Here is a 15017-nt window from a genome sequence, read left to right on the forward strand (position 1 = left end):
ACACCACATTAGAACCCCTAAAACACATAGTGGGTCACCTAAGGGGGAGGTAGGCACAGCTTGTAGCCCCTCCCCGGCACCTGAAGCTTACTTTCAACATAGTTTACTACCTGCTTCAGGGTTACTCCTCCTCCCTCTCACTCTCTCCTCCCTCAGAAAGCTGGGTAGTCATTTTAAGCACATTTCTGCACCAGCTTTGCACAGAGAGGGAGGCTTGGGCTCTGTCTCCTTTGTACATTGCTCCTGGTAGCCTGGTCCCTATTTTTCCCCTTCCTGCTACCCATAGCTGGATAGTAGCGATTTTTCCTTAAATTAACAATTTTAGGAAAAATCAGACTTGCTCTGGAGGTGCAAGAAGAAAGACGCAGTGATTTCTTTCTATAGAAATCACTGCATCCAGAGCCGGCCCTAACCAATATGATGCCCTAGGCAAGATTTTGGCTGGTGCCCCCTAGCACCACCGCTGGTTCTGCCTCTGACCTTGCACATCTTTCCCAGCACCATTACCCCTCACCCATAGCAGTCCTTGTACCCCCTATATTTTAAATAGGAACAGTTCGCACATTTGACGCACAGCCCAAAAAGGGGCATCTTCTTGCTGGGAAGGGACATGGCGACACAATAGTAACCCCAATTCCAATTACACCACACAGTACTGCAACTTTATTCACATTTTATCTTGCGATAGTGTCCATAATTCATATTACATCCCACAGTAGTATCACTTTACCTTATAAACGTTACTCCTCACAGTAGAGCCCCTTATTCACATTACATCACACTGAATTGCTCCTTATTCACATTACACCACACCTTATTGCTCTTTATTCACATTAGACGACACAGTAGTGCCCTTTCTATTTGCAACACCACATAGTAGAGCACCTTATACACATAATGACACACATTAGTAATGCATTTATACACAACTCCACACAGTAATGCCCCTTACACATATGAGACACATTAATGTCCTTATAAACATAGTGCACCTTACACATTATGACATCCTTTATTAATGCCCTTTTACACATAATGTCCCTTACACATATGCCGCACATTATTAATGCCCTAATACACATAATGACACACATAGTGCCCCCTACACATTTGCTGCACATTATTAGTGCCCCTATACACATAATGACACACATACATTAGTACCCTGTTACACATATGCTGCACATTAATAATGCCCTTATACACTTAATGACACACATAGTGGCCCTTTACACATATGTTGCACATTATTAATGCATTTTTACATGACACACATAATGCTCCTTACACATATTCTGAACACTACTGCACAACCAACCCTCTCACATGCACACAGCACTCACACTTCCACTAACACTGTGACCTCTGCCTCTGCTTGGATACAGATGTGTCCTCACAAATCTTGCATCAATGCTAACGTCGGGCACTTTTTTTTAATGAAAATGCATCTTATTTGCATTGCTATCTGGCTAGGATGCACAAGCAGCTTCTGCTGATTAAACTGATATGCAGCATGCCAATATACTGTGAGAGACTGTGGCTGTATCTGCATATGAAATGCTACATACAGAATATAGGCATGTCGCATATCATTTTAATCAGCAGAAGCTGATGATGCCCCTAGGCATATCAAATGCCCTAGGCAATTGCCTAGTTTGCCTATGCCTATGGCCGGCTCTGACTGCATCCCATTGTCTGTCCCGCAATTGAATACCAAAGCCCGCCCCACCGGCAATTGGATTACCCCCAAAAGAGTTTACTTTCTTTTCTTTGGCTAACCTCTTATTAAATGAGGCTGGGTGGGGTATTTTATTGATTAATAGCTTCTTCTTATTATTATTATTATTATTATTATTATTATTACATTTTATTTATAAGGTGCCACAAGTGTTTCGCAGCGCCGTACAAAGGACAGTACAGGGAGACAAAACTTAGCATTACAGTAAATAAATAACAAAAATAGAATACAGGTAACAAAGAGCACCACAATTCTCAGAACATAATACAGCTAAGATGTAAGTAGCAAGGGAGTAATCATCGTACTACTTGGGGCTGGCGGCCATAGATAGAGATGAGCCTTTACCAGCAGAAGAAAAAGTGGGTAAAGATGGTCGCTGAGTAGGAGAGAGCTGTGAGTGAAATGTGTCGAGAAGAGGGCTTTGACAACAAGAGGAAAGAGGGCCCTGCTCTGAAGAGCTAACAATCTAGTGGGAAGGGGCGATAGACAGATGACATGAGGTGCAAGCAAGTGTGAGGTAGCCGGATGGCAGTATATAAGCAAAACAGAGATGTTTAAGGCATGAGGCAGGGGGATGGAGGAGCAGCCTCGGGACTAGGTTATGCATCGGAAGGGTACGTTTTGATGAATAGGGTTGAATAGATGGTCAAGTGCAAAAATTGTGCTGGCATATTAAACTGAGCTATGCAAGTTGTTGTTTGCAGGGCGGTGGATAAGGGCCATATTTTAACAACAACTTTGAGACTGCAGAACCCACTAATTTACCACCGATTGCAGCTATTTCCTATGGTCTGTAAGCCATGTAATGCAAAACATATGGAATTAGCATGAGGCTTCACATACAGGCATCTGTAATGTCAGCTTTTATAATCCTTATAATGTGCAATAGGGATTGCTGTTTATATATATATATATATATATATATATGTATGTATGTTTGTATGTATGTATATGTGTTCTTCATAGGCTCCTACATGGCTTGATGGTTCTGGACCAGTCTTGGTACACATACCCTTCATTATCCACCTTGAAATACAGGCACGCGTTAAACTAAAAAGAAAAACCCACCCCTTTCAGGGCCTGGGCAGCAATTGAAGTACCCTTTGGCAATAAAAATACATATATACAGTCTGGAACTGTATATATGTAAAAACCCCCGCCATTTTTTTACACAGAAAGCGGGACAGAAGCCCGCCACTGAGGGGGCGGGGCCTTCTTCCTCAGCACACCAGCGCCATTTTCTCTTCACAGCTCCGCTGGAAGCAGCTCCCCAGGCTCTCCCCTGCAGTATCCAGGTACAAGAAGGGTAAAAAAGAGAGGGGGGGCACATAAATTTAGGCGCAAATAAAACATATAAGGCAGCTATTGGGTAATCACTTATTATAAGTGAAAATCCCTGTGTTATATAGCGCTGTGGTGTGTGCTGGCATACTCTCTCTCTGTCTCCCCAAAGGACTTTGTGGGGTCCTGTCCTCAGTCTGAGCATTCCCTGTGTGTGTGCGGTGTGTCGGTACGGCTGTGTTGACATGTTTGATGAGGAGGGTTACGTGGAGGCGGAGCAAGGGCAGATAAGTGTGGTGTCGCCCCCGTCGGGGCCGACACCTGATTGGATGGATATGTGGAAGGTCTTAAACGACAATGTAAGCTCCTTACATAAAAGGTTTGATGACGCTGCAGCCTTGGGACAGCCAGGGTCTCAGCCCGCGCCTGCCCAGGCGACTCAGAAACCGTCAGGGGCTCATAAACGCCCTCTATCTCAGATGGTTGACACAGATGTCGACACGGAGTCCGACTCAAGTGTCGACGATGATGAGGCACATTTACAGTCTAAAATGACCAAAGCCATCCGATACATGATTATTGCAATGAAAGATGTATTACACATTTCTGAGATTAACCCTGTTAATACCAAGAGGGTTTATATGTTTGGGGAGAAAAAGCAGCCAGTGACTTTTCCCCCATCTGATGAATTAAATGAATTATGTGAAGAAGCGTGGAGTTCCCCTGATAAGAAACTAGTGATTTCTAAGAGGAAACATCCCCTAGGGTGGACAATGCGCTGACACGCTTATCTAAAAAGGTGGCCCTGCCGTCTCAGGATACGGCCGCCCTAAAGGAGCCTGCGGATAGAAAGCAGGAAGCTATCCTGAAGTCAGTGTATACACACTCTGGTACTCTACTGAGACCTGCTATTGCTTCAGCCTGGATGTGTAGTGCTGTAGCAGCATGGACAGATACTCTGTCAGACGACATAGATTCCCTTGACAGGGATACTGTTTTGCTAACCCTGGGCCATATAAAAGACATCGTCTTATATATGCGGGATGCTCAGAGGGACATTTGCCTGCTGGGCACTAGAATGAATGCAATGTCCATTTCTGCCAGGAGGGTCTTATGGACTCGGCAATGGACAGGAGATGCTGATTCTAAAAAACACATGGAGGTTTTGCCTTATAAGGGTGAGGAATTGTTTGGGGACGGTCTATTGGACCTCGTGTCCACAGCGACAGCTGGAAAGTCGACTTTCTTGCCTCAGGTTTCCTCACAGCCTAAGAAAGCACCGTATTATCAAATGCAGTCCTTTCGTTCTCAGAAAGGCAAGAGGGTCAGGGGCGCATCCTTTCTTGCCAGAGGCAGGGGTAGAGGTAAGAAGCTGCACCATGCTGCCAGTTCCCAGGAACAAAAGTCCTCCAATGCTGCCACTAAGTCCACCGCATAACGTTGGGGCTCCACAGGCAGAGCCAGATGCGGTGGGGGCGCGTCTCCGAAACTTCAGCAACCAGTGGGTTCGCTCACAGGTGGATCTCTGGGCTGTACAAATTGTATCTCAGGGATACAAGCTGGAATTCGAAGCGACTCCCCCCCGCCGTTACCTCAAATCAGCCTTGCCAGCTTCCCCCATGCTGTACCTCCAGCAAGTGATTATCAGGGTCCCCCTCCTTCAACAGGGAAGGGGTTACTATTCCACAATGTTTGTGGTACCGAAACCGGACGGTTCGGTGAGACCCATTCTAAATTTAAAATCCTTGAACACTTATATAAAGAAATTCAAGTTCAAAATGGAATCGCTCAGAGCGGTTATTGCAAGCCCGGAAGAGGGGGATTTTATGGTGTCGCTGGACATCAAGGATGCTTACTTGCATGTCCCCATTTACCCACTTCACCAGGAGTACCTCAGGTTTGTGGTACAGGACTGTCATTACCAGTTCCAGACGTTGCCGTTTGGCCTGTCCACGGCACCGAGGATATTTACCAAGGTAATGGCCGAAATGATGATACTCCTTCGGAAGAAGGGAGTTATAGTTATCCCGTACTTGGACGATCTCCTCATAAAGGCGAGGTCCAGAGAGCAGTTGTTGATCAGCGTAGCACTCTCTCAGGAAGTGTTGCAACAGCACGGCTGAATTCTGAATGTTCCAAAGTCGCAGCTGATTCCTACGACGCGTCTGCTTTTCCTGGGCATGATTCTGGACACAGAACAGAAGAAGGTGTTTCTCCCGGTGGAGAAGGCCCAGGAATTAGCATCTCTGGTCAGGGACCTCCTGAAGCCAAAACAGGTATCGGTGCATTACTGCACGCGAGTCATGGGAAAGATGGTGGCTTCATATGAAGCCATTCCCTTCGGCAGGTTCCATGCAAGGATCTTTCAGTGGGATCTGTTGGACAAGTGGTCCGGATCGCATCTTCAGATGCATCGGCTGATCACCCTGTCCCCAAGGGCCAGGGTGTCTCTTCTGTGGTGGCAGCAGAGTGCTCACCTTCTCGAGGGCCGCAGGTTCGGCATACAGGACTGGGTCCTGGTGACCACGGATGCAAGCCTCCGAGGATGGGGGGGCAGTCACTCAGGGAAGAAACTTCCAAGGGCTGTGGTCAAGTTTGGAGACTTCTCTACACATAAATATACTGGAACTAAGGGCCAATTACAACGCCCTGAGTCAAGCAGAGCCCCTGCTTTGAAACCGGCCAGTGCTGATTCAGTCAGACAACATCACGGCGGTCGCCCATGTAAACCGCCAGGGCGGCACAAGAAGCAGGATGGCAATGGCGGAAGCCACAAAGATTCTTCGGTGGGCAGAGAATCACGTGCAAGCACTGTCAGCAGTGTTCATTCCGGGAGTGGACAACTGGGAAGCAGACTTCCTCAGCAGACACGACCTCCACCCGGGAGAGTGGGGACTTCATCAAGAAGTCTTCACACAGATTGCAAAGCGATGGGAACTGCCACAGGTGGACATGATGGCGTCCCGCCTCAACAAAAAGCTAAAAAGATATTGCGCCAGGTCAAGGGACCCTCAGGCGATAGCTGTGGACGCCCTAGTGACACCGTGGGTGTACCAGTCGGTATATGTGTTTCCTCCTCTTCCTCTCATACCCAAGGTACTGAGAATAGTAAGAAAGAGAGGAATAAGAACAATACTCATTGTTCCGGATAGGCCAAGAAGGACTTGGTACCCGGAACTGCAAGAAATGCGCACAGAGGACCCATGGCCTCTGCCTCTCAGACAGGACCTGCTGCAACAAGGGCCCTGTCTGTTCCAAGACTTACCGCGGCTGCGTTTGACGGCATGGCGGTTGAACGCCGGATCCTAGCGGAAAAAGGTATTCCGGATGAAGTTATTCCTACGCTGATAAAGGCTAGGAAGGACGTGACAGCAAAGCATTATCACCGTATATGGCGAAAATATGTTGCTTGGTGTGAGGCCAGGACGGCCCCTACAGAGGAATTCCAGCTGGGTCGATTCCTGCACTTCCTACAGTCAGGGGTGACTATGGGCCTAAAATTGGGGTCCATAAAGGTCCAGATTTCGGCCCTATCCATTTTCTTTCAAAAAGAACTGGCGTCACTGCCTGAGGTTCAGACGTTTGTTAAGGGAGTGCTGCATATTCAGCCCCCTTTTGTGCCACCAGTGGCACCCTGGGATCTTAACGTTGTGTTGGATTTCCTGAAATCCCACTGGTTTGAGCCACTTAAGATCGTGGAACTAAAGTATCTCACGTGGAAAGTGGTCATGCTGTTGGCCTTAGCATCGGCTAGGCGTGTGTCGGAATTGGCGGCTTTGTCATGTAAAAGCCCATATCTGATCTTCCATATGGACAGGGCAGAATTGAGGACTCGTCCCCAATTTCTCCCAAAGGTGGTATCATCGTTTCATTTGAACCAACCTATTGTGGTGCCTGCGGCTACTCGGGACTTGGAGGACTCCAAGTTGCTGGACGTAGTCAGGGCTTTGAAAATATGTTTCCAGAACGGCTGGAGTCAGGAAGACTGACTCGCTGTTTATCCTGCATGCACCCAACAAGCTGGGTGCTCCTGCTTCAAAGCAAACTATTGCTCGCTGGATCTGTAGCACGATTCAGCTGGCTCATTCTGCGGCTGGATTGCTGCATCCAAAATCAGTAAAAGCCCATTCCACAAGGAAGGTGGGCTCTTCTTGGGCGGCTGCCCAAGGGGTCTCAGCTTTACAGCTTTGCCGAGCGGCTACTTGGTCGGGTTCAAACACCTTTGCAAAGTTCTACAAGTTTGATACCCTGGCTGAGGAGGACCTTGTGTTTGCTCATTCGGTGCTGCAGAGTCATCCGCACTCTCCCGCCCGTTTGGGAGCTTTGGTATAATCCTTACGGAGTTCCCAGCATCCACTAGGACGTCAGAGAAAATAAGAATTTACTCACCGGTAATTCTATTTTTCGTAGTCCGTAGTGGATGCTGGGCGCCCGTCCCAAGTGCGGACTTTCTGCAATACGTGTATATAGTTATTGCTTAAATAAGGGTTATTGTTATGAGCCATCCGTTGAGTGAGGCTCAGTTGTTGTTCATACTGTTAACTGGGTAAGGTTATCACAAGTTGTACGGTGTGATTGGTGTGGCTGGTATGAGTCTTACCCTGGATTCCAAAAATCCTTTCCTTGTAATGTCAGCTCTTCCGGGCACAGTTTCCCTAACTGAGGTCTGGAGGAGGGGCATAGAGGGAGGAGCCAGTGCACACCAGATAGTACCTAATCTTTTCTTTAGAGTGCCCAGTCTCCTGCGGAGCCCGTCTATTCCCCATGGTCCTTACGGAGTTCTCAGCATCCACTACGGACTACGAGAAATAGAATTACCGGTGAGTAAATTCTTATTATTTGTTACAAAAATCAACTTCAACATGAGAATAAAATAGTTTTATTAATAATTACTTTTTTTTCCCTTTTAGTGTTCTTTGTTGCTATTTGACCTCTTGTCCCAGTAAAAGCTCTGGTAAGTGGTAATGTTTTACAGTGTAGTAACTCAGTGCCTAGGGCAGCATCAGTACTATATGCACTCCCGCCTACAACATGCCAGATACATATTTAGATCCAGGCCCGGATTAACAATGGGGCGGATGGAGCTGCAGCTCCAGGCCCCCCACTGAAAATAGGCCCACAGGATCCCCTGCAGTGCTGCCAGTGTTGACAGGGAAAAGTTTTTCCTGTCACCACCAGCAGCTCACTCCCTTCCCTCACCTCAGCCAGCCGACAAAACTCCTTCCTATCTCACAGTCAGACTCTGGGCCACCCGACCTGTAAGAAGCTCCGCCCCCGTTTTTGCAAATGCTCCACCTCGCACACCAGACAAGCGGCGCCTCCCTCACCTGACAGAGACTCCACCTCCCGCAGCAGAAGCTCCCCCACAGCCGTCAGAAGCTCCGCCCACAGTACCCGACAGAAGCTCCGCCTCCCGCAGCCGTCAGAAGCTCCGCCCCTGCCCCCCTTCCAGAAGCTCCCGCTCCCCGACAGAAGCTTCTCCTCCAGCAGCCGTCAGAAACTCCACAGCCATCAGTAGCTCCGCCTCCTGCACCCGTCAGAAACTCTGCCTCCCGCACCTGTCACAAGCCCGCCTCCTGTACCAGTTGGAAGTTTGGAAGCTCCGCAGTCACGATGTCCGGGTAAGAACTTGAAGTTCAGAACTTTTGAAGCTAGATCGGCAGCACGTGAGTAGAGCTGGGGGTCATTGGGGATGCTAGGGGGGTGGTGGTGAGTAATTGACTGCTTAGGACAGAGGTTTAATACTTGGTTGTCAGGAATTTCACAATGCAGCCAATATCACAGGGTTCACAGCTCTTCCTGTGGATATGTTCCGCCCCATGACACCATTTTTGCTCCTACAATGCTACTCTTCCACCAGTATCTATGCTTTCTAGGGATCGGGATTGGCCTGATTGGTAGCCGCCTAATAGTAAGTAGTATTACTTACACCCACCCTCCCTCCGTGCAGTGCTCTCTAACAGCCTCCCTTCCGCTCCGCTACCTACACCCTCCTGCACCACTACCTACACCCTCTCTCCCGTGCCGCTAACTACACCTTCCCTCCCCGCTAACTACACCCTCCCTCCCGCACCGCTACCTACACCCTCCCTCACGCGCTGCTCCCTACACCCTCCCTCCCGTACCGCTACCTACACCCTCCCTCCCGCGCCGCTACCTACACCCTCCCGCACCGCTACCTACACCCTCCCTCCCGCGCTGATACCTACACCTTCCCTCCCGCGCCGCTACCTACACATTCCCTCCCGCGCCGCTACCTACACCCTCCCGCGCCGCTACCTACACCCTCCCTCCCGCATCGCTACCTACACCCTCCCTCCCGCGCCGCTAACTACACCCTCCCTCCCGCGCCGCTACCTACACCCTCCCTCCCCTGCCGCTACCTACACCCTCCCGCACCGCTACCTACACCCTCCCTCACGCGCTGCTCCCTACACCCTTCCTCCCGCACCGCTACCTACACCCTCCCTCCCGCGCTGATACCTACACCTTCCCTCCCGCACCGCTACCTACACATTCCCTCCCGCGCCGCTACCTACACCCTCCCGTGCCACTACCTACACCCTCCCTCACGCGCTGCTCCCTACACCCTTCACTGATCCCTACTGCAATCCCGGGATTGAGCGTTTTTCAATTCCGAATCCCGGGAATGAAAAACAGCCCAGGATTGGCCTCCCTAATGCTTTCCTCTCCAGCTGTATCTCTGCCCCCTCCCCACCTGTATCTCTGCTCCCTCTCCACCTGTATCTCTGCCCCCTCCCCACCTGTATCTCTGCTCCCTCCCCACCTGTATCTCTGCTCCCTCTCCACCTGTATCTCTGCCCCCTCCCCACCTGTATCTCTGCCCCCTCCCCACCTGTATCTCTGCTCCCTCTCCACCTGTATCTCTGCCCCCTCCCCACCTGTATCGTTGCTCCCTCTTCACCTGTTCCTGCTCCCTCCCCACATGTATCTCTGCCCCCTCTCCACCTGTATCCCTGCTCCCTCCCCACCTGTATCTCTGCCCCCTCCCCACCTGTATCCCTGCTCCCTCTCCACCTGTATCCCTGCTCCCTCCCCACATGTATCTCTGCCCCCTCCCCACCTGTATCTCTGCTCCCTCTCCACCTGTATCTCTGCCCCCTCCCCACCTGTATCGTTGCTCCCTCTTCACCTGTTCCTGCTCCCTCCCCACATGTATCTGCCCCCTCCCCACCTGTATCTCTGCCCCCTCTCCACCTGTATCCCTGCTCCCTCCCCACCTGTATCTCTGCCCCCTCCCCACCTGTATCCCTGCTCCCTCTCCACCTGTATCCCTGCTCCCTCCCCACCTGTATCTCTGCCCCTTCCCCACCTGTATCCCTGCTCCCTCTCCACCTGTATCTCTGATCCCTCTCCACCTGTATCTCTGCCCCCTCCCCACCTGTATCGTTGCTCCATTTCCACTTGTATCCCTGCTCCCTCTTCACCTGTTCCTGCTCTCTCTCCACCTGTATCTCTACCCCCTCCCCACCTGTGTCTCTGTCTCCCTCTCCACCTGTATCTCTACCTCCTCCCCACCTGTATCTCTGCCCCCTCTCCACCCGTGTCTCTGCCCCCTCTCCACCCGTGTCTCTGCCCCCTCTCCACCTGTATCTCTACCTCCTCCCCACCTGTATCTCTGCCCCCTCTCCACCCGTGTCTCTACCCCCTCCCCACCTGTATCTCTACCCCCTCCCCACCTGTATCTCTACCCCCTCCCCATCTGTCTCTGTCTCCCTCCCCACCTTATCTCTACCCCCTTCCCACCTGTGTCTCTGCCCCCTCTCCACACATGTTTCTGCCTTCTCTCAACCCGTGCTTCCGCCTACCTCTCACACTTGTGTCTCTGCCACCTTCACTACTTGTCTCTCTGCCACCTTAACTGCCTGTGTGTCCACCCCTCTTCTCACCTGTGCCTTCCTACTTGCGGCTCTGCTTCGTTCCCCACTTGGGTCTTTGCCCCCTCCTTACTTGTTTCTCTGCATTCTCCCCACTGTGTCCCTTCCCCCTTCACCACCTGTGCTTATGGCCCCGTTTACACATGTGACTCTGTCCCCCTATCCAGCTGTATCTCTGCCTTCCACCCCACCTGTGGTTCTACCTTCTCTCTACCTGTGCTTCCACCTCCCTCTCCACCTCTCCAAAAGCATCTCTGTCTCCCTTCACACCTGTATCTTTCCCCCCCTCTCCACCTGTATCTCTATCTTCCTCTCCACCTATCCATCTACTATTCTGCTTCACTCTCCACCTGTGGCACTACTCCCTTCGACCCATGCTTCCGCCCATCTCACTGTAACCAGTTTCGCAGGGACAGAGCTCTCTCACAAGCTCTGTCTCTGAATATGATAATTGATACATCCTTGTGATGTATTCAGTCATCTCAATGTGATTTTGGTCGAATTTATCACATTCTATTCACATCTGAGATGTGGATTGTAATAAATATGCCCCATAGTGCAGAGATGTAGTGTAGTAGTAATTGTACTAAGCAGTGATAAGAGCGGAGAAGTGAGCCAATGGAGAAGTTGTCCCATCAACCAATCAGCATTGACGTAACATTTATCATTTGCAAACTATAAAAGTATACAGAGCAGTTCCACTGGCTCACTTCTCCACTTTTATCACTGCTTAATACATCTCCACCATAGTTAAGAGATGTAGTATGAGGAGGAAGTGCAGTGATGTAGTATGCCACCACACACCCCTACCCTCCCAGGGAGAAATTCAGTGACGCTAATCACACCCACTGCGTGGCGCGCAATAGGCCCTTCATAAATTTCAGCTCCAGGCCCATGTGAACCTTAATCTGGCACTGTTTAGATCCCATTCCACATTAAGTACAGACTAAACAAAACAAATGCAATTTTCCTGTCTCCTTTAAAAGTTCTGCTTTTTCCATTTACCTGTTGATGTGATCAGGGCCGGCAACAGAAATCTTGGGGCCTGGTACAGAGATATCTCTGGGGCCCCCTCAGACCAACGGAATTTTCTGCGCTATATAATAAACTGTTATTAAATAAATATTTATTTTTTTAATTTATCTACAGTATAGATATGTAAATTTGTATATCTCTCCTTCCTCCCCCCCACACCCTATGGTCTGTCTCTCCCCAATAACTCCATGATAAATCCCTGCTCACATCCCTGCGGACACTAAGTGGCATATACTTGGGGCCCCTCTGATCCTTGGGGCCCGGTACAGGTGTCCCCTTTGACCCCCCCTGTCGCCGGCCCTGGATGTGATACCAAGCGCTATTAAACCTGAAGCTGCGGCGTTTACAACGCTTCTACGTGGAATAGAATTCTTTTCAATCTAGGAAACAAGTGTGGGAGGAAATCATGGCGTGAAACGGATGCTAAATTCAAAGCTTCCCGAAAGATATTGCTCCTCTGTGACCCGTAATCTCAGCCAAAAACAGAAGGATTGCTTATGAAAATGTATAGATATTAGAACCTTAATATGAATGCTGAGTTATAAACATCCATTTAATTAAGACTACAAATGGTGCCCTTAATTGGATTTTCAGGAGCCCTCGGAGAAAACGTAGAGCTGAAGAAAGAAAATTCAGGTCATGTGTAGTTTCATCAAATGAAGAAAAAAAAACACGTAACCCCCCCCCCCCCCCTACACACACACACACACACACACACACACACACACACACACACAACCCACTAACGCAGCAGCTTGTTGTCAGCTGTAATTATTGTTTACTGATAATCAGCATTTTTCTGTGCCAGCGATCATGGCATAATGACGACGTAAGAGAACTGAGAACCCTGCAGCTTTCAGCTGTCTGCTACAATAATTACACAGTGTCACAACACCTCTGGGAGTCTACAGCCATGAATCCAGGGTAATTTCTCTCATTGGTTCAGGGGCGTGCAGATTTCCAGTCTCCAACCAATCTCCCACATCAATTCTTGGGGACAAAGTACGAAAGGCCACACAAAAGGATCACCTTACTTTGCTTTCACAAAATATTGTACCTGATGGATTAATTGGGGTTAAAGCAAGCTTCAACTTCAGACCGAAGAAAAGGAGCAGACCTACTTAATCGTATATATAAGCAGGAGAGATAACAGAGGATGAGGAGAGAATAGTAATTTGCTCAAGTGGTGTTACTATGGAGATTAATCAACAGACAGACACTGGGTACTGTGGGCAAGCTATTTTGCATTCACACTCCAATGGGAAAGTCTGTAAATTAAAGTCCGGTTTATTTATTTATTTGCTTCTAAGGGAATCAGTCTAACCTAATTCTTACTTTTAACTGCCAAAAATGAAAGCAGGGGGAAAGAGAGAAAAACAATCAATAGACTACTTAAATCTGTAGCCCGGAGGAAGTTTGCATTGAATGTTTTTGAGAAGCAGACATATTTGATTAGAGCTTATACGTTAAGTAAACTTGCACTTTGCCTGTGCTTTATCCTCGACTTTAAACGAAAATTACAGTCAGAAGAAGGTAATTTGCTTCTAGGTGATATAGCACAATGCAACATTTGTAAATACATGTAATTCCCAGCCTTAACAGTACATGCAGTATGTAGAGAAAATATAGTTCTGCTCTTATATATAGTGATCTGTTCTTGAAAGTGATTTAGTGGTCATTGGACTGGATTCCCTCTGAGAGTCATGTTTCAAAGTTGGATATTGCCAAGCAGTCCAGGGTTTACTCCAGTGAAATCAGCATTGCAGATAGGCTTTAACCATTTGCATTTTGTGAGCTAATTTATGTAGATAATCATTTCCAATAAAATATTGGTTTTATGGTATGCTTTAAAATTTACTGCAGACTGCTTTACTTATTCCTGTGAACCATCACTTTGTCATGTTAGTAGTACTACTACTCATGTAATTGGCTTTCTTTTAGGTAGCGTATTAATTTTAACTTAGTACACCATAAATCCTTCTAATTTTTTCTAGAGATTATTAATAATCTTATATACACATTGGAGAAGGAAATCCTGCGATCTATGGGCCTGATGCACATCTGTATGTAAACCAGATGGTGATGTACAAATCTGATGGTTGTGGGGCTGCACAGGCGCAAGACATGCTGTGGATTTTTTTTGGGGGGGGGGGCGGGGGGGGGTTGTTACCCCTGTTTTGAAGATGTGACAGCTCCAGGGTACGCGTCATCGTACTTTGACTTACTGGACCTGAGTGTCCGAAACAGACGGCCAGCCTGCATAAGCTTTCACAGCCTGATCGGTTTCTAAAAAAGTAGCAATTTGTTGCTTACCAGTAAATCCATTTCTGATTTCACAGGGGAAACTGGATGCTTATGAAAATGGGGTATAGATGGGTGGATAAGTGAGCCAGCACTACTAAATTGATAATTGTGACTGGCTCCTCCCCCTCTATGCCCCCCCCCCCCTCCAGACCAGTTAGACAAAAAGGGCAGCCGCTCATGAGGGTCCCACTGAAGGTATGGAGTGTGCAAAAATGGATGCTGGTGGAGTTCGAGAGTAAGCCTGTTAGGCTTGCGTATTAGTCAGTCAAATCCACAAAGCCATTTGCTTTGATGCAGGTCACCCTCCGATTTCCACAGCTGAGACGTGCTGCTCACAGAGATGCGCAGAGCCTTTACCACATCCAAAGATTGAGAAGGAAAGCCCTCTACAAAAAACAGTAGCAAAAATAGGTTGGTTGATGTGGAACGAAGAAACCACTTTAGGCAGAAAATCCTGCTTTGTGTGGAGTTCCGCTCTGCCTTCATGGAAGACTAGATAAGGGGAACGAAACGACAAGACTCCCAGTTCCGAGACCCTTCTGGTCGAAGTCAAGCAAGAAGGACCACTGTCCTCCAGGTTAGAAACTTTAAATCGGCCATTGCCAAAGGCTCGAAAAAGGATTACTGGAGGAAAGAGAGTACCAGGTTTAAGTCCCAAGGTGCAGTGGAAGGTACAAAGGGAAACTAAATTCTAAGCACGCCCTAGACAAAAGTCTGTACCTCCTGCATTAAGGCCAGGCATCTCTGGGAAAAATTGGTAC

General features: G+C 48.6%; 1 long non-coding RNA gene across 3 annotated transcripts in view; it reads left to right on the forward strand.

Moving 5' to 3' along the window:
- The window catches only part of LOC134927520 (uncharacterized), a 121546-nt gene that overhangs the window by 4401 nt on the left and 102128 nt on the right, over positions 1-15017 (forward strand). For all 3 annotated transcript variants that reach the window (XR_010177665.1, XR_010177666.1, XR_010177664.1), the window contains exon 3: positions 7930-7973. This is a non-coding gene — a long non-coding RNA (uncharacterized LOC134927520). The remainder of the gene's footprint in view (positions 1-7929; positions 7974-15017) is intronic.

This window comes from Pseudophryne corroboree, chromosome 5, assembly GCF_028390025.1.
Source record: "Pseudophryne corroboree isolate aPseCor3 chromosome 5, aPseCor3.hap2, whole genome shotgun sequence".
Lineage (NCBI taxonomy): Eukaryota > Metazoa > Chordata > Amphibia > Anura > Myobatrachidae > Pseudophryne > Pseudophryne corroboree.